Below are 19,573 nucleotides of genomic sequence, written 5' to 3'. Positions count from 1 at the left end.
AAAGATGTTTAAGATCGACCCCCAGTTCAGATCGGTTGACAAAATCTATCATTTTTATAGAGTCTATTAGATGAAATTGATATTCACCAAAGTATAAAAAGATTTTCTGAACTGAAGGCGCGAAAAGTGAATTTTTTATTAAATAGCTTTTCATGTTTAATAGAAAATGGTTGAATGCTCGAATATATGAATTTTATGAAAATAAAAGGCAGATATCGAGTACTGAATTTATTCAATCTTGCCCAAGTACCTATACTTTCGCTTCTAGAGCATCATCAGGGGCGTTTCGTCAAATTAGGATGTTATCTTTGTACCTTCATCTTCGATATGTACCTAATGTAGTACCGGCATTTGATTTTAATCTGTTTGTTCTTTGTCCAGTGTGAGCTATATGTTAATTTCTGCCACTATTTAATTTAAACAAATATTACGACATTCAAGGATACCTTTAAGGCTAACGCCACACGGGCGATAATTTACGGCGCCGTAAGAGCAGTAAACCTGACGAGGCATTGGTTGACTAACTCGTATAATTTCATCTAAAATTGGTGGAGGAGTTAGTCAACCAATGGATTTACTACCCTTACGGCGCCGTAAATTATCGCCCGTGTGGCCTTAGCCTAAATTTGACGAAACACCCTTTCTAGGAGCGAAAGTATACTTGGGCAAGATTTTTTAATAAATTCAGTGCTCGATATCTGACTTTTATTTCCATAATACTTCATGTCTACCTATAACTCTACGTTTTTATGTTGTTACGCCAAAGATTTTATTTTTATTTAATTAATGTAACTTTTTTATTTTCCTATTTTATGTGTAAGAATTTATATATATATATATATTTTTTGTTTTGTTACAATAAATAATAATTGTTTATTTTTATTCACATGGTCTTATTAAATATTAAACGTTAAATTTTAACGAAACGATTTTTTAAAAATTGCCTATTTTTGGGCACCATTAACCTTTCCGTGACCGTGCGGGGTATTTTAGGTACCCCAGATGAGGTTTTGTTTTTATAACTTTTCAAAATATATTTATTATTTTTTCTCCCTCCAGGTAATCTTAGAAAATACATTACCAAATCAATTTCATAATATTCAATAATTTCAATACATCAATATAATTTCAATTTTATACTAAAATTGAAATTATAACTACTTGGGGTACCTCCGCTACCCCGCATGGCCTGCTGCGTATTGAAATCAAAGGGTCAGTTGATACCGGAAATTACAGAAAATCAGAAAGAAAAACTAAAATATCATGTAGTACATTCATAAAACCCATTTGCAGCATACATCGAGAAGATAGTAAAAAAATTGTATGTCTTGACTGTAAAAATAATGAATAGGAGCAAATTCTAATAAAAGGTCAAAATAAAAAATTGTACATTGTTTAATAATAAAAGCGATTTATTTCAGTAACTAGTCCTTTACTGTATAACTTTCCAAACAATAAGGTATAATTTAAAGTATTTTAGTGGGGTACCATAGTTACCCCACAAAGCATGAATCGTAAGTTTTTGTAGCACGGTCCCGGAAAGGTTAAATGTTTTGCGCACAGGCGCTACCACGTGCTGGCGCGGTACTGTTGACTTCTGCTTTTATTTTTGGTAACCAAAGCCTGCTGCATTCTGCTGATGGGTTTGCTACACATTTTTCTCTGTTTAGTAGAATGAGGGCTGCTTCTTTGGCTTTTCTCTTTTTCATGTATATTTCTTTCATGATTATTGATCTTTCAAGATATCGAGATGGATGCATCGAAAAATCTCAGATATGCAAACATGCATTGGACAAGGAGCACAGAGTACAATAGAATGATGCATCCAATGAATCATGAAAGAAACATACATGAAAAAGAGAAATATCAAAGAAGCAGCTCTCATCCTACTCAACGAAGAAAATATGTAGCATGTAGCAAACCTTCAGCAGAATGCAGCAGGCTCTAGTTACCAATACTAAAAGCAGAAGTCAACAACAAAAACATATAGCCCGGCAAAGAACAATCTGACCCCAAAAAAAATAAAGGAAGGATGAAAATTTGGGAATACGTAGTTGAAATTGTCTATTATTATATAAGAAAAAGTTTACAATTCTACATCCCCTCCATTTTTCAAAGATGGAGAGGAATACCCCCTCTCGAAGGTGAAAAATTTACATTCAAAATAAGTCCGGAATTGGATAAAGTGACTACTTCTAAGCAACTTTTTTTATATAGAGTTTTTCCCTAAGTCAATACTTTTTGAGTTATTTGCAAGTGAATATGTTCATTTTTAACAGAAAAAAACATGTTTTTGGACGGTTTTTCGGAGATAACTTAAAAAGTAAGTATTTCAGCGAAAAAAAAATATTCTTAGCAACAATATAGCATATAATATAAAAAACTGAAAAAAATGGTGTATGCTTGAGGTATGTAGACACAGTAGAAGCAGAGTTGTAGCTAATGAAATGTAGGTTCTTCTTCATCCAACTCCAAATCGAATATTTCAATGTGAAATAACCCAAAATCGGAGCACTTTTCGGGGAAAATTCATTTTAACTTTTTTAAAATGTTAAAAAAAAGTTTATTTTTGTTTTTTTTTAACTTATAACATTAAAAGTAAGTGAGTTACGCTCAAAATATTGTTGGTCCCTTTTATTTTTTGGTAAAAAAATCGCGAAAATCACCCCCTAATTAGCATCACAAATAAATTTTATCATTACCACTTCACAAGTTAGTTTGCTTATGTATTATTTATATGATCTCTAAGTTTCATCGGTTCAAAGTGCTTATTTTTAAAAAAGCTGCAGTTAAAATGGCTTGAACGAGTAACGAGTCACGAGTTTAGGCAAATTTTGAACAGCCATAGCATAATCAATTTTTGTATAACCAGAAAACAAAAAAGCAAAAATATTCAGAAAAGTTAAACGTACATTTTATTACTCTTTCAAAATTTTTGGTATTACTAATAATTTTTAAGTTAATTTCATGTACAATTACATTTTTTTTTCAAAATTAAAATAATTTTTTGTTTAAACCCAATTTTTTTTAAACTGAGCACTTTAAACCAATGAAGCTTATAGATAATATAAACAATACCTATAATTAGTAAAGTAACTTGTGAAGCGGTAACAATTAATTTTATTTGGGAAGCTAATTAGGAAGTGATTTTCGCGATATTTTTAATGTTAGAAATTTTTTAAAAAACAAAAATAAAAACCTTTTTTAAACACTTTAAAAAAGTTGTAATGAATTTTCCCCGAGAAGTGCTCTGTTTTTTGGGTATTTCACATTGAAATATTCGATTTGGAATTTGACGAAGAAGAACCTACTTTTCAGTGGTAAGAGCGCCTAACCTTTGGATGGAAAGTTCCAAATGGTATTGAGTTCGAATCTCACCAGGATCAGAAATTTTTTCATTTATTGTAAAGTAATAAATGAAAATAGTTTATGTCCTTGTGGGATCGGTACTCACCGGAGGGACCGCAGACGTTCGGATACAATTAGCGTCTCTTTGCAAAGACAATGACGTCGACTTTGCAAAGTACTCAACACACACACTACACATTACACCTGAGGTAGTGATAAGTTATACAATTACGTGGCTAAAGTTTCTAGTTCTAAACCAAGGCCAGAATCAGAGAAAAAAAAACCTACTTTTCATTAGTTACAACTCTGCTTATACTGGGTCTGCAGATCTCACGCGTACACCATTTTTTTCAGTTTTTTAAGCTATATTTTTACTAACAATATTGTCTTCGCTAGAATACTTACTTTTTGAGTTATCTGCGAAAAACCGTCCATAAACATGTTTTTTTTTTTTTGGTTAAAAATGAACATATTCACTCGCAAATAACTCGAAAAATATTGACTTAGTGAAAAAACTCTATGGAACAAAAGTTGCTTAGAATTAGTCAATTTATCCAATTCCGGGACTATTTTGAACGTATATTTTTTCACTCCCGAGAAAATATTTTTCACCCCATATTTCCCAATTTTTGTAAAATGGAGGGTATGTAGAATTGTAAACTTTTTCTTATATAATAATAGACAATTTCAACTACCTATTCCCATATTTTCATCCTTCCTTTATTTTTTTGGAGGTTTTCGCAAAATTTTGTGTTCCCTAGTCGGGCTAATATCAACAATATCCGAATGAAGAACACACCATCTAAAAATCTCATACTAGATACATATGCAACACACAACACAACCAAGCAAAAAGATTTGTGACTTAATTAAATAAATTTATTTAAAGATTATTGTTAAACTTAAATATTTGGTAAGTAAATTTAATTTAATTTTAAATTTAATTTTTTCAACAATCACATCTACGATACGGACTACACAAACAAATTAACACAAAATAACCACACGGAACAGTCAGAATTTGATACCACTAGGGCAATAACATCATTTTAAACAATGTTTTTCAACCATAGATCGCTGGAGTCCATAGGATCGAGACGATAATTTCATTTGTTTGAAAAATACACATAACCAAAACAGGTTAGGATATCAAACTTTCCCAGAATTTGCAAACTTATTTTCTTTTTTATTTTGAGAACGATTTACGGAGTGAAAACCGAAACGTCCAAACCGTAGTTAATTAAGAAATGTAATTTTCATTACAACAATAATTGTGGCTTCATCCCATATAAACATACCTAATACTAAATTGAACATGCCACAAAAAAAATCTAAAAAATCATGATCATACATTTTCAAGCCCACACTCAAATTTCTTGCACACAGATATATCTATTATACATGTAGGTAATTTTTGGCAAACTTTTGAATAATAATTATTGTTCGTGCATTTTTCCGTTCGTTTGAATGGCTGAGTTAGATTTACTATTTTCTCTCCAGAGAATTCTCAAAATTCGAAAAAAAAAAACATTTTTTGTGTCTTACCCCATGTTTTTAGCATATAAACTCAACTATATGTCAATTAATACGATTAATTATAAAAAAAAAATTTAAGGCGCTCGTGGGAGTGCCGACAGAAGTGAAAACTTCTTATAGTAAATAAATTACGAGCTCAATGATTCTTCCCCATCCAAAAAGAAGTTCTATACCTATATCATACAGGTGATACGTATGCCCCATGCCATTTATGTATACATACACATAGTTTATATACGTACACAATTTATTTCAGCGAAGTGATGACGGTCGCAAATTCAATACTTTTTCCCATCCAAGAAGTGCACAACGTCCCTAAATAAATTTTCAATTTAAAAATTTATTTCGTCGAAACGATGAAATACCCTAATTTAATATTTTTCCCCATCCAAAAAGTGCACAGCGTCCCTCAAGAAGTTTTTATTTCAAATATTTATTTCGTCGATGCGATGATGGTCGCGATGACGCCCGCCAATTTACTACTTTTTCCCATCCAAAAAGTGCACAACGTCCCTAAAGAACTTTTCAATTCAAAATTATAATTCGTCGTAGCCATGCCGATCGCTAATTTAACTTTTTCCCCTTCCAAAAAGTGCACAACGTCCCTCAAGAAGTTTTTAATTCAAATAATTATTTCGTCGAAGCGATGATGGTCGCGATGACGGTCGCTAATTTAATAATTTTTCCCGTCCAAAAAGTGCACAATGTCCCTAAAGAAGTTTTTACTTCAAATATTTATTTCGTCGAAGCCATGACGGTTGCGATGACGGTCCATAATTTAATATTTTCCCACATTCAAAAAGTGCACAACGTCCCTAAAGAAATTTTCACTTAAAAAATTTATATCGTCAAACCGATGACGTTCGCTAATTTAATATTTTTTTTTATCCAAAAAGTGCACAACGTCCCTAAAGAAGTTTTTACTTCAAAAATTTATTTCGTCGAAGCGATGACATTCGCTAATTTAACTCTTTTTCCCATCCAAAAAGTGCACAACGTCCCTCAAGAAGTTTTCACTTTAAATATTTATTTCGTTAAAGCGATGATGGTCGCGATGACGGTCGCTAATTTAATATTTTTTCCCATCCAAAAAGTGCACAAGGTCCCTAAAGAAATTTTCACTTCAAAAATTTATTGCGTCGAAGTGATGGCGGTCGCTAATTTAATACTTTTTCCCCATCCAAAAAGTGCACAACGTCCCTCAAGACGTTTTTACTTCAAATATTTATTTCGTCAAAGCGATGACGGTCGCTAATTTAATACTTTTTCCCATCCAAAAGTGCGCCACGTCCCTAAAGAAGTTTTCACTTCAAAAACTTATTTCGTCGAAGGGATGACGGTTGCGATGACGGTCCCTAATTCAATACTTTTCCGCCATCCAAAAAGTGCACAACGTTCCTAAAGAAATTTTTACTTCAAATATTTATTTCGTCGAAGTGATGACGGTCGCTAATTTAATCATTTTCCCCATCAGAAAAGTGCACAACGTCCCTAAAGAAGTTTTCACTTCAAAAATTTATTTGGCCGAAGCGATGACCGTCGCTAATTCAATACTTTTTCCCCATCTAAAAAGTGCACAACGTCCCTAAAGAAATTTTCACTATATAAATTTATTTCGTCGAAGCGATGAAGGTCGCGATGATGGTCGCTAATTTAATATTTTTCCCCATCCAAAAAGTGCACAACGTCCCTCAAGAAGTTTTCACTTTAAAAATTTATTTCTTCGAAGCGATGACGGTCGCTAATTCAATATTTTTCCCATCTAAAAAGTGCACAACGTCCCTAAAGAAATTTTAACTTCAAAAATTTATTTCGTCGAAGCGATGACGGTCGCGATGACGGTCGCTAATTTAATATTTTTTCCCATCCAAAAAGTGCACAACGTTCCTAAATAAATTTTCACTTCAAATATTTATTTCGTCGAAGTGATGACGGTCGCTAATTTATTATTTTTCCCCATCCAAAAATTACACAACGTCCCTCAAGAAGTATTCACTTAAAAAATTTATTTCTTCGAAGCAATGACGGTCGCGATGACGGTCGCTAATTCAATACTTTTTTCCCATCTAAAAAGTGCACAACGTCCCTAAAGAAATTTTCACTTCAAAAATATATTTCGTCGAAGCGATGACGGTCGCGATGATGGTCGCTAATTTAATATTTTCCCCATCCAAAAAGTACACAACGTCCCTCAAGAAGTTTTCACTTTAAAAATTTATTCCTTCGAAGCGATGACGGTCGCCAATTTAATACATTTTCCCATCCAAAAAGTGCACAACGTCCCTAAAGAAATTTTCAGTTCAATAAATATACGTACAAAATTTATTTATTCGAAGAGATGACGGTCGCGAAATAAATCCTTTTTCCCCATCCAAAAATAGATTTTTGCATTTATTTTAAATTTAAATACTTCTATACAATTTATGTATACATATACATAATATAGATACCTACGTACAAAATTTATTTCGCTGAAGAGATGACGGTCGCGAAATAAATCCTTTTTCCCCATCGTAAAATAGGTTTTACATTTATTTTAAATTTAGATACTTCTATACAATTTATATATACATACAAATAATATCATATAGCATAAGAGATGACGGTCGCTATGACAGTCGCCATGACGGTCGCCAATTCAATGCTTTTTCCCCTATCCAAAAATCGCACAACGTCCCTAAAGAAGTTTTCACTTCAAAAAATGTTATTTCTAACAGTGGGATCAGGTTTGACCAGAATATGCTCAAAATACGACAAACCCCCTTTTTTGATATTTTTTTTCATGTTTTTAGCACAGAACCTCTACTGCATGTATAAAGAAAGATTTTTCATCTGTTTTTTCTGTTTTTTTTTTAATATCAGGTTGATATTGGCCATTTTCAGACCGAAACATACTCTAAAAAATAACAAAAAATGGGGTTTGTCGTATTTTATTTATGTGCTGGTCTGAAAAAGGCATAATTTCGGTATCGAAATTTATAAAGGTATATAATATTTTAGCTCTTATAATATTTTACACTTGAGTGCCTGAACTTGAAACTATTGAGAGTGAGTACATAAATGTTATTATTACACTGTTTATCATGTGGAATTTGTGGCAATATTATGGAAGAGAGTGATGATGACGCAAAAATAATTTTCAACAAATACTGAATTGCGATTTATTCCGAATCTCCGGGAATTTTTTCAAAAGTAGTTTTTAAACAATACAGAATTACTAAGTACTAGTCGACTTTCAAAAAAGCATTCAGCCATATTCAATTTTTATAAGAATCTATAATTATAAGAAATCTATTTATAAGACTAAGTTTTCACTCTAATGGCATATAACATATCCCACCAGAATGAAAACAATGGGAACCTTCTCTGGTTACACCTCCGAGGCTTCTACAATTTGCAAGCCATACGGATGCTGAGACTAAGGAAGATGAGGGAATTCTACAATTTACAATTCACGTCACATCTGCTCAGCGCGGTAAAGTTCCAACGAGACTGGTTCCCTTCATACTCCACACAGAGTAAATGTAAATCAAAAATGAATAACCATTTTCAATTTCGTTGCAAAACGAAAATACAGCCGAACCATATTCCAGTCCAATCAGAGAGTGCTGCAAGCACCTCTACCGGTTTCGAAACTTATTAGTCTCTCATCAGGAGGCACATATGCTGCTCTCCCTGATCCAACCAAAACATACCCCAGCGTGCAGTCCCGAATTGCAACGAACGAAATGGCATAGATGCCCTAGCGGCAACTGCTAGCAAAAGACTAAGTTTTCACTCTAATGGCATATAACATATCCCACCAGAATGAAAACAATGGGAACAATGGGAGGTGTAACCAGAGAAGGTTCCCATTGTTTTCATTCTGGTGGGATATGTTATATGCCATTAGAGTGAAAACTTAGTCTTTTGCTAGCAGTTGCCGCTAGGGCATCTATGCCATTTCGTTCGTTGCAATTCGGGACTGCACGCTGGGGTATGTTTTGGTTGGATCAGGGAGAGCAGCATATGTGCCTCCTGATGAGAGACTAATAAGTTTCGAAACCGGTAGAGGTGCTTGCAGCACTCTCTGATTGGACTGGAATATGGTTCGGCTGTATTTTCGTTTTGCAACGAAATTGAAAATGGTTATTCATTTTTTTTTTCATTTTTAAATCTATTTATGTTCAAATTATTTTTAATATAGTCTATTGTTAAAAATTATTAATATAGCTAAATGTTTAATTTTAGTATACAGGATTGGTCGAAAAATTGAAACTGAATGAGTATTTCTTGTGTTTTGTCAAATGGAGCACCTTGTATTTTCGCATTGTAATAAAATGCTATTTTATGGTACTTTATTATTTCCTAACATATATTTCACATACCTAACTGTTTTTATTTGTGAGTTATTCTTGCCCAACATTAATTGCAACAACAATTACGTGAAATTTTATTTAAGCGAAGGTTGCTAAAAGGGTTGAAAAATTAATTAAAATTTTAAATTATGCATAGAACTGTTAAAAAACATTTATTTTATTTGATGAAAGTAGATTACTTACCCCAGAATGCTTAAATCTGCATTTTTTCTATTTAAAAAGGGTGGATTTCACCCATAAAATGCAAGAAGCGCAAGTTGGCACCATATCATTTTTTTTCCTGAGGTATCCTCTAACTACTCACCATTTTTTTTAATAATAGTAATAAGAATAGTTTTTTTTTCTATTAATTTAATGTCCTTTTAATTATGACAAGGATTATTATATTTAATAGCCCTTTTTATGTCGATATTTTATCGAGTATTGTATCAATATCGTATCGAAATTAATATCAATACGATATTTTTATAAGAAAGTATTGCCGATATCGATACTCGATACGATACTTCATTGGCACAACCAATACAATACCTAATACTTAAAAAGTATCGATATTTGTATCGTATCGTGAAGCTCTGACTAAGCCAGATAAGCAAAGAATTCGGACTTCAGATTAACACCGGGTGTTAGTCGTCAAAATAAAAATGATGATCGTAGACAGGGTGTGTCACAGAGGAATTTACCGCACATACCCAAATGGCCAATTTCGAAGTAGTAAACAGATTTATATACTTGGGCTCCCTGATAAACAACAATGGCGATTGCTTCTCAGAAATCAAGCGTAGACTAGCAATGGCAGAAACTGCAATAGCTAAATTAATTAAAATATGGAAAGATCGAACTACAACAAGGAAATAGAATTTACTTTACAAAGTGGGTGCATCTTAAGGAATGATTGTGTTATAGTACCAGAAAGTCTTCGAAACAGAATATTACAAGAACTACATACTACTCATTTTGGGGTAGTGAAGATGAAATCTTTTGCACAAAGCCATTGTTGGTGGCCAGGTATTGCTAAAGACATTGAAGTCTTATGCAAAAACTCTTCTGCTTGTAACGAATACAAAAGCAATCCTAGTAAAGCACCGGTTCATCCATGGCAAATACCTACAACACCATTTGAACGTGTCCACATAGACTTTGCAGGACCTTTTATGAGTAAGTACCTTTTAATAGTTGTGGACGCCTATGCTAGGTAGCCTGAAGTACATATAGTAAATGATATGACAAGTTAAACTGCAGTCAATGTGCTAAGGAAGATTTTTACAACTTTCGGGAACTTTACTTAGTATCCGATAACGCTCTAACTTTTGTTTCCTATGAATTCAAAAGATTTTTGAATGACAATGGCATTTTACATCAATTAAGTGCACCATATCACCCCGCTACGAATGGGTTAGCAGAGAGATATGTACCTACAAACTGTCAAACAGTCTTTGCTCAATCTAAATTTTAATACAGGGGATAAAGAACTAAAATTAAATAAATTTTTATTCCAATATCGAATTACACCTAACACTACTACAGGCTTAAGCCCTTCAACCCTTATATTCGGTAGAGCTATCCGGTCTAGGTTAGATACATTTAAACCAAAAATTGTTTATGACAAAGCTCAAGATGATAGTTACAGAGTTTTGAGTGAGGGGGAAGGGTGGAAGCCAGACATTATATACATGCAGACAAATGGAGATTTGGACTCGTAGTAGAAAAACTGGGAAAACTATACTATATAATTAAATTAGACGATGGTCAATATTGGAAAAGACATTGACCAGTTAAGAGCTATAGGGGAAGATACATCATTACAGTCTGAAAAGAACGTTTTCCTTATGTACCCAGGGTTATAAATGAATATATCGAGAACCAGACAGCTGCTCGTGAGTCGCCGCTAAGTGGTGTTAACACCAATATACCAGAGGTACAATCAGAGCCAATTGATACTAATAAGTGCGTTCGCGGGAGCCTGTCGCCGACTAGTCGGCGACAAATTAGCAGCAAAACGCATGCGCACTTTAAAATAATATAAATAATATCTTTAATAGATAAATATACAAGGTATATTTGCCTAGTATAATTTAATTATTAGTTATTAATATTAATTAAAAATAAATATACCTTATATATTTATCTATTAACGGTATTATTTATATTAAGTGAGGTTAGAAATTGTCGGCGACAATTTGTCAGCTGTACCCGCGAACGCACCTAATATGTCACCTCCTCATAGTCCAGGCGCTCGAAGTATCGTTTTCTCGCCTTGCTCAGAGGTTCCTTTGCGCCGCTCCAAAAGAGTAATAGTAGCTCCACAAAAGGTTGGATTTATAATTGTAGTATAGTCTTACATTTTAAGTTACGTTTATAGTTTTAGTATGGTATTATATTTTAGGAGGGGAAGCCTGTTATATCTTCCGATTATACATATATACGGAACACAGAATGCCACTCGCTGACATTCTGTCACTTGCTGACATTTTGTCACTTGTCGAGATAGTGTCATGTATATTATACAATTTGTGTACATTACATTACATTACATTACTGGAATAAAATATAAATTACGAATTAGGAGTTTATTTCCAAAAGCATCGACCACTATATTTACAATATAGGAAGTACATACGAACACAACATATCACAATGTAGATTTCTATAAAAACCTTGGTACATAGCACGAATTTTTCCAGTATCGCATAGCCATAGTAACCCAGTTAACTTCTTCTTGTCTATTGGTAAAAGATTTGTGTATACTTTAGTTGGAAATTTATCCATACTAGATGGACGTCCCCTTTTGGTTTTTGTTAGATGACACCCGTTAGAATCGGAACTTAAATCTTGCTTAAAAAAACAATATTTGGTGTGTCATGTGAAGTACTAATTTTCTATATTTGACTGATTTTGATCATTCTTTTTCCATTGTCAGTTTTCCAATTTGTGTTGTTAACAAGACTTTTGAAATATAGGAAGTCTTCTTGTGACATTTCTGTTACATTATGTGCTTTTCCGGTAGTTTTGGCCATTCTTATCAAAGTAATCCATTGTTCAGGAACATACAAGACGGACTGACGTTTTTTCGCGTTTTCAATTACAGCATGCATGCTGTCTCCCTCATTTTGGGTGTGTCCTTTCTCTAAAAATCGATGAGTAATACTAACTTGGAAATATATAGCTGCATATGAGAACATTGAAAATATGGTGTGGTTTCTGTTTTGCCCACCACAGTTATCCGAATAGAAGATAAGTGATTTAATTCCCTTCTATTTTTGGGTCTCTATAAACTTCCACAAACAGCTAGCAATTTCGTTTGAACCTCGTTTTGCAATTTGTTCATGCCATACATAACAGAAACCATCATTGTTGCCTATATCAAATATGGTGAAGTTGTATGTGGCACACGTACTTTTATAATACAAATCGCTTACGTTCGATTGGGGAATCGCTAAAACTTTTTGGAGATCGAAACATGCAACGCAGACCGTCTTATCATTTAAGGCGAGTTCTTTGTCACTGTTTTTCATATCGCTAGCCACTATTTCATTGGTTAATTGACGTTCATAGCTTTCCCGTAAGTTGTCCTTCCCAGTTTCATCAGCTAGGTTAAAGACTGAGCAAACATCGCACTGATCTTTCTTCGGTCTAAAGAAACTGATATTAAACTCAGTGTTAAAAATGTCTCTATACTGGCGATGTGTAGCAAGTTGTCCAATACTGTTTTCATTACCATAAAATTCCGTATATAGTTTATACATTTTTTGAATGCTTAAACCCTCCTCAAGATACATCCTCTTAAAATCCTTCCGAACATAATGTGAGGGTACCAACGAAAATAATTTTATGTGATTTCTCACACTTTCTGCAATATCTGGAGTAAGTCTATGCGGTCGTACTTGATGTTTTCCACGTCGATCTGATTCTAACACTCCAGTTTCCTTTCTTTTAACCAATGCTGTATTTACCCAAGTTTGTGAAATACCAAGAGTTTTTAAAAACATATTTTTACAAATGTGGTTTTGTTCACCGCCGAGCTGAAAATGATATTGCCGAGAAAAATTCCTACGAGAGTGTTCACCAGCAGAAACAGTACTTTGTTTTTTCTCTATCTGTGTCACATGCTGTACAATAAAGTCCCATTGCCTTGTATGATCTTGCAAGTTCCAAAAGTCTTTAAAAATCCTCTGTCTCATTTCTTTATTTATTTTTGTGATACACTTAAGTCTGCATGTTTGTCGGCAAGGTTCGCCTATTTTTCTTGCCTTAACCACTTTTCCCTGTCGATTTGTATGTTCCAACCCACGATCTAGACCAGCTTTAGATTTTACATCAAATCTATTCTTCTCCTTTTCTTTCTCGTTTTCTACCTACTTTAACTCTAGTATTACTTTTCCTATTCTTCTTACTCTTACCTATTTGATCCTCATTTTCCTTCGTATTATCATATGGAATTTTCGTACTATCATCTTCTAAAGGTAAATAATATGGGTCACTATCTGAGCTTGCATGAAAAGGGTCTTCTGTATCTACTTCAAAATTTTCGTTAACTGTGTTCGTTCGTTCTGTTTCTGAAAACACAATGCATCTTACATTATGAATCTTTACTTATTTATATTAAAACAAACCTATACATGCTTCGATATTAGTAATTTATTATAACTTCTCTGGTCGTATTTAGATCCAGGTTATCCAAAATTGTTTCTAAAAAAGATATAAATAATTCATGTTTCTATAAATAATATTAAAAATATACTAACCTCTTGAGCAATGCGCCTGTTGAGGATCTGTTTCTTGCTTGTTGGCTTCCCTTACTGAATTTACCAGGAATTGACCTCTCGAGTACATCCTGGATACTTATTTATCCTTATAAAATGCACCTTCTATTCACATGTATTATTTTTAATAGAAATTTATACGCTGTACAACTTTTATAACGTAAACACTGTTGTTCATGTAGGCGTACTTTACTTAACCTTAAAATGCGAAAACTATACTAACTCACGAGACAACGACGCTTCCGTTCGGAATACCGAGGAAGAACTTTGAGATAGGATAGTTTTCGTTGGATAATGTAAAGATATACAAGTTAGTACAATATCGAAGTTCAAAATTGGTTGCCTAAACGTGAACAAATTAACTTAGAACTTTGTTCGTTGAAAGGCATCACGGTTATCTAATTTTTCAGGGGTGTAACTCAAAAACGCCAAAAATTGAGTTAGTACAGTCTTAGTTGGACGAGTCGATATAATGAGGAAAGTGCTAGACGAATGGGATGAACGAATCACTATAGGAAGCAGAAAAATGAGTCACATGCGATACGTAGATGACACACTTATACTAGTAGTGAGTGAAGTCAAAATGATTACCATAACCGAACGACTAAGCCAGATAAGCAAAGAATTCGGACTTCAGATTAACACCGGGTGTTAATCGTCAAAATAAAAATAATGATCGTAGACAGGGTGCGTCACAGAGGAATTTACCACACATACACCAAATGGCCAATTTCGAAGTAGTAAACAGATTTATATACTTGGGCTCCCTGATAAACAACAATGACGATTGCTCCTCAGAAATCAAGCGTGGACTAGCACTGGCCGAAACTGCAATAGCTAACTTAATTAAAATATGGAAAGATCGAACTACAACAAACAATACTAAACTCAAGTTGGTCAATGCCCTTATTTTCCCTATTGCAATATACGCAGCTGAAACATTGACTCTCAAAAAAATCGATAGAAATGAGGTCGAAGCTCTTGAAAAGGGGGGCCTACAGAATAATTTTACGCGTGTCCTAGACAGAACACAGAGCTAACCTGTCAATTCTGGAAGGGCTTCATGTTAAATACAGGCTAGTAAAAAAATTAAATCGATCGCATAGCCATAAGAAACCATGAAACTGTTGGTAATAGAGGCAAAGGTAAAAGGCCGAAGATCAAGAGGAAGATCTCCATCACGATGGACATACCAAATGAAGACTGGTGCGAAAATCTATACATGAATCCGTCCATCTGGCACAGCATCGCAACCAACGAAAACAGTAAGCTAACAATATTTAAAATGTTACCACGTCCTAACGATGTCTGAACGAATGAGGAAGAGTAACAATAGCAAATTAACTTGAAACCCCTATCGCTCTTCGTATTTTTTATGAGTAGACTGCCTGTTGTTGAATAATAATTATTTCTTGAAATAGTATTTTAAATTTATGTTATTGATTATTACTTCCCCTCAAAACAAATAAAATTTAGATAGGCAATACTCTTAATCATCTTAAACTTTTCAGACCATATTATAAATTAATATTTGGAGGTAGTTATCCGGCTTTTCTATTTTTTATTACTTTATATTCTTTTATTTTTGTTTTTAAAACTATTAATGAAACAAAATTTATGTATTTTTAAATTATATATTAACATACTGTTACGTCACTGTCGTATTATCATAAAAATGCTATATTTTGGAAAGACATCAATGCATGCTGAAATATTTCCGACCGGGGGTATCTAGTTGTTATTCGTTCGTTTATCTACAATACAATCAGCACAGCATTGGTGTCCTCCAGTTTGACTCGACTAAATGCTCTTGGACACTAATTAGTTTAACGATGGTTGTTCCAGTTCACCCTCTGATTCAAGTTCGAAATCAGTTAGTGGGAGCCCCTGTAAACACGGATGTCACCCTACAGTGTCACGTTGAGGCGTCCCCAAAAGCAATCAACTACTGGACTAGAGAGAGCGGTAAGTAGTGAAGTCTCAGACGAGCTGAACACTTGACAATGCGCTGACCGGCACTTACCCAGTGACAGAGGTAACACAGGGACCGGATCCCAACTCAAAACTTTACTTTGTTATTGTTACGTTACTCGATCCTTTATGATTTGAAATTACTAATTAATATGCCATTGCTAGTAGTAAAAGATCCGATATAAGGACGACCTTCACCGATACGTTTATTGGACAAAAATTATTTGATATGTAATTTAGTACGTTAAAAATTATAAAAAAAAAAACAAGGGGTGCCAATTTAATAATGTCCAGACTATAATTAATTATTAATAAAAAATATTTTTTTATAAATTCTACTAAAAATTTTTAGGGCCGGGCAGATACTATTTTAGAGTTTTTTGATCATTCGAAACAAAAAAGGTGTTTTGTCATTTTTCTCAAGTTGATCGTTTTCGGGATATAAAAAACTTAAAACTGAAAAAAAAACGAAAAATTACGATTTTCAAGGCTCAAAAACACAAAAAAATATTATTTTTGTAATTATCAAATACCTAATTTCGAGCTCAAACCTTCTTCTATCAATTCCCGATATGAATTTTTGCCATGTTTTATTCTAAAATATATTTTTTTAATTGTTAATGGGAATAATGGTCAATAATCCTTATGGGAAGACGAGCTGCATAATTACTAAAAAACAATATTCTTCTTCTTCTTCTTTTTGTATAGACATGCATCTGTCTGTTTTTTCAAATGACCTTCAGTAAGTTGTCGCTTTATCATTTTCGAGGTCTTCCCACTGATCGTCTTTCTATTAGGGAACCGTTTCTCGCAGTCCTTACTGCTCTATTTGTTGTCATTCAGCTTATGTGGTCATTCCATTCTACTCTTCTGTTTCTTCTCCAGATATTAATGTTATCCACCTGGTATCTCCCTCCGTTTATCTGTACTTCTAGCTTTGTCTCATAGTGTCTTACCCTCGATTTTTCGAAGGGTTTCCAACTCCGGTCTTTCGAGTAGTGATGTTGATTATAGTTACTTTCGAGTATTCGTTACAAATCGTTACTTTTGTATAAAGTAATCATTGACAATATCGTTACTTTGATTACTATGATTACTTTTGTTACTTTTGTATTTGAGTACCGGTAATCATATCGAGAATCGTTTTTGTCAGACAGTAGGTAGGTTTTATTTTTATTTTCATTCTGTGAATTTGTGAATTATCTGCTATTTAATCTATATCGGCAAATCGCGTAGATCTAGATAAAAATGTAGGGTTGTCGCATTCGATCTTTGTTAATGACATATATTACATATTTTACGTATACCATTAATCCTCCCTCTATTTCATCTTCTATCTTCTCCTCACCCTCACACCCTCAAAACGCTTCATAGCGATAACGATATTCGATAACACTCGTAAAATACCGGTCCCGTCCGTTACTCGCTGGGATACGATTAATAGAAAGTAATCAAGTGTACTGCTGGAATTACAATAGTCCTTACTCGCTCTGATACGATTGGTACGAAGTAACGAATAATCAGAGTAATCAAAGTAGATACAATAGTCGTTACTCGCTCTGATACGATTGGTACGAAGTAACGAAGTAATCAGAGTAATCAAAGTAGATACTTTTACTACTTTACTTAATGAGTAGACCCATTTGTACCTTTCGGTGTTGGGCCGTTTATAATACAATTCATTAAATTACAATATTTTACAATCTTCTGAGTTGTCCTAGCTCTGAACGAACTTTCTCCATTCCTTCCCATTGGATGACATCTGTGTTGCTTCCTGCCAAGTCTTACCCTTACTCTGCAGTATCTGCGAAAGGTCACTGTTCCATTCTTTAATGGGTCTTCCTCTTCTGTTCTTACCTATTGGTTTGGCGTCCCACACTATTTTTACTTGTCTATTATTGTCCATCCGGGTTAGATGTCCGAACCATGCCAATTTTTTCTCCTTGATTGAGTCGAGTATCTGTTTGATTTTGAGTCTTTCCCTTATTCCTTCATTTCTGATTCTATCACTTCTTTTTACTTTGATCGTTCTTCTGAGGTATTTCATCTCTGCTGCCTGAATTCTGCTCTGATGTCTTTTATTTAATATCCAATTTTCTGCTTCATATGTCACCGTAGGTCTATATATTGTTTTGTATATTGCCATCTTGGTCTTTGTTGATATTTCTTTGTTATTAAGGAATCCTCTATTTAGTGCTTGGAATAGTTTTCCTGTGTTTTCCCTTCTGTTGTTAAGATCGTCCTCGAGGTCTCCTTTGTTGTTGTTTACTGTTCCTAAGTATTTGTATGAATTTGTATGTATTATTTTTTGTTGGTTTATCAATACTTCTATTTGATCTTCCGTCCCTTGTTTCCTTGATATTTTAATTATCTGAGTCTTCTCTTTGTTTACGATTAAGTTGTATTTGCTTGCTTCTAGGTTCCATTTCTCTAAGTTGTATTTCAGTTTTTCTGCTGTTTCCGCAATTAATACTATGTCGTCTGCAAATATACACATCTCAGCGTTCATCATTTGCATTCTGTTCCAACCGATGCAGTATTTCTTGAAAGTTTTCTTACATTCTTTCACTATCTCATCTATTACATTTATGAATAGCACTGGGCTGAGACTTCCCCCTTGTCTAACTCCTTGAGTTGTTTCAAATGGTTCTGACTGTATATTTGACATTCTTATTGTATTTGTTGTTTTCGTGTATATACTCTTTGTTGCAAAGTAGATACAGTAGTCGTTAATCGCTCTGATACGATTGGTACGAAGTAACGAAGTAATCAGAGTAATCAAAGTAACGATTTGCCCTCTGTATAGTAATCGTTACCTTCGATATGCATAAGTAAAGAGTACTTTGTAACGAATAGATACTTTTTCAACATCTCTAGTTTCGAGCAATATTTTTGTCTCCTCTGTGTCAGGTCGTGTTTCTGCCGCGTATTATGTTATTATTGCTCTGATTACTGGTTTGTGAATTCTGCCTTTCAGTTCTATTCCGATATTTTTATTTCTCCATAGTGTGTCATTCAGGCAATCTACGGCTCTGTTTGCTTTATTCACTTGATTTTCCACTTCTGTTTTGAGCTTTCCTTAGCTATATAGTGTGGTGCCTAGATATTTAAATTCCATCACTTGTTCTATTATCTGACCCTTCAGCTCTAATTTATATCTTATTGGATTTGCTGTTATAACCATGCATTTTATCCTTTTTGGGGGAATTAACAAGTTTCTAAAAATGATTTCATGAAAAAAATTATGCTGTTCTGTTATTTCATTTGGTTTTGGACATAAATGTTGCTTTAACAACCCGATTAATTCACTGTACTTCTTGCCAGATGGCCAATCTGGTGCTGTAAGTGTTGTTAAAGTTAGATAAATTTTAGGTCCCAAACAGTTGATAGGAATTTGTACATTTTTTGATCGTTTTCAGGTGTATCACCATTTCATTTACGTAAACCAAAGAAATGTTTTAAACGTTGTAAATAAGCTTCAAAAGTTTCATTTAACTCGTCATATGGTTGCAAGGACATTCCTTTGGTATCCACTTGGTCGGTGCTGGATCTCCTCATAATTTGCCTTGTAATATTCTCTTGTTGGATCAGTTGGAT

Source organism: Diabrotica virgifera, chromosome 10 (assembly GCF_917563875.1).
Source record: "Diabrotica virgifera virgifera chromosome 10, PGI_DIABVI_V3a".
Taxonomy (NCBI): Eukaryota; Metazoa; Arthropoda; class Insecta; order Coleoptera; family Chrysomelidae; genus Diabrotica; species Diabrotica virgifera.
The sequence above is the reverse complement of the archived record's forward strand: the minus strand, read 5'-3'. Positions refer to the sequence as shown.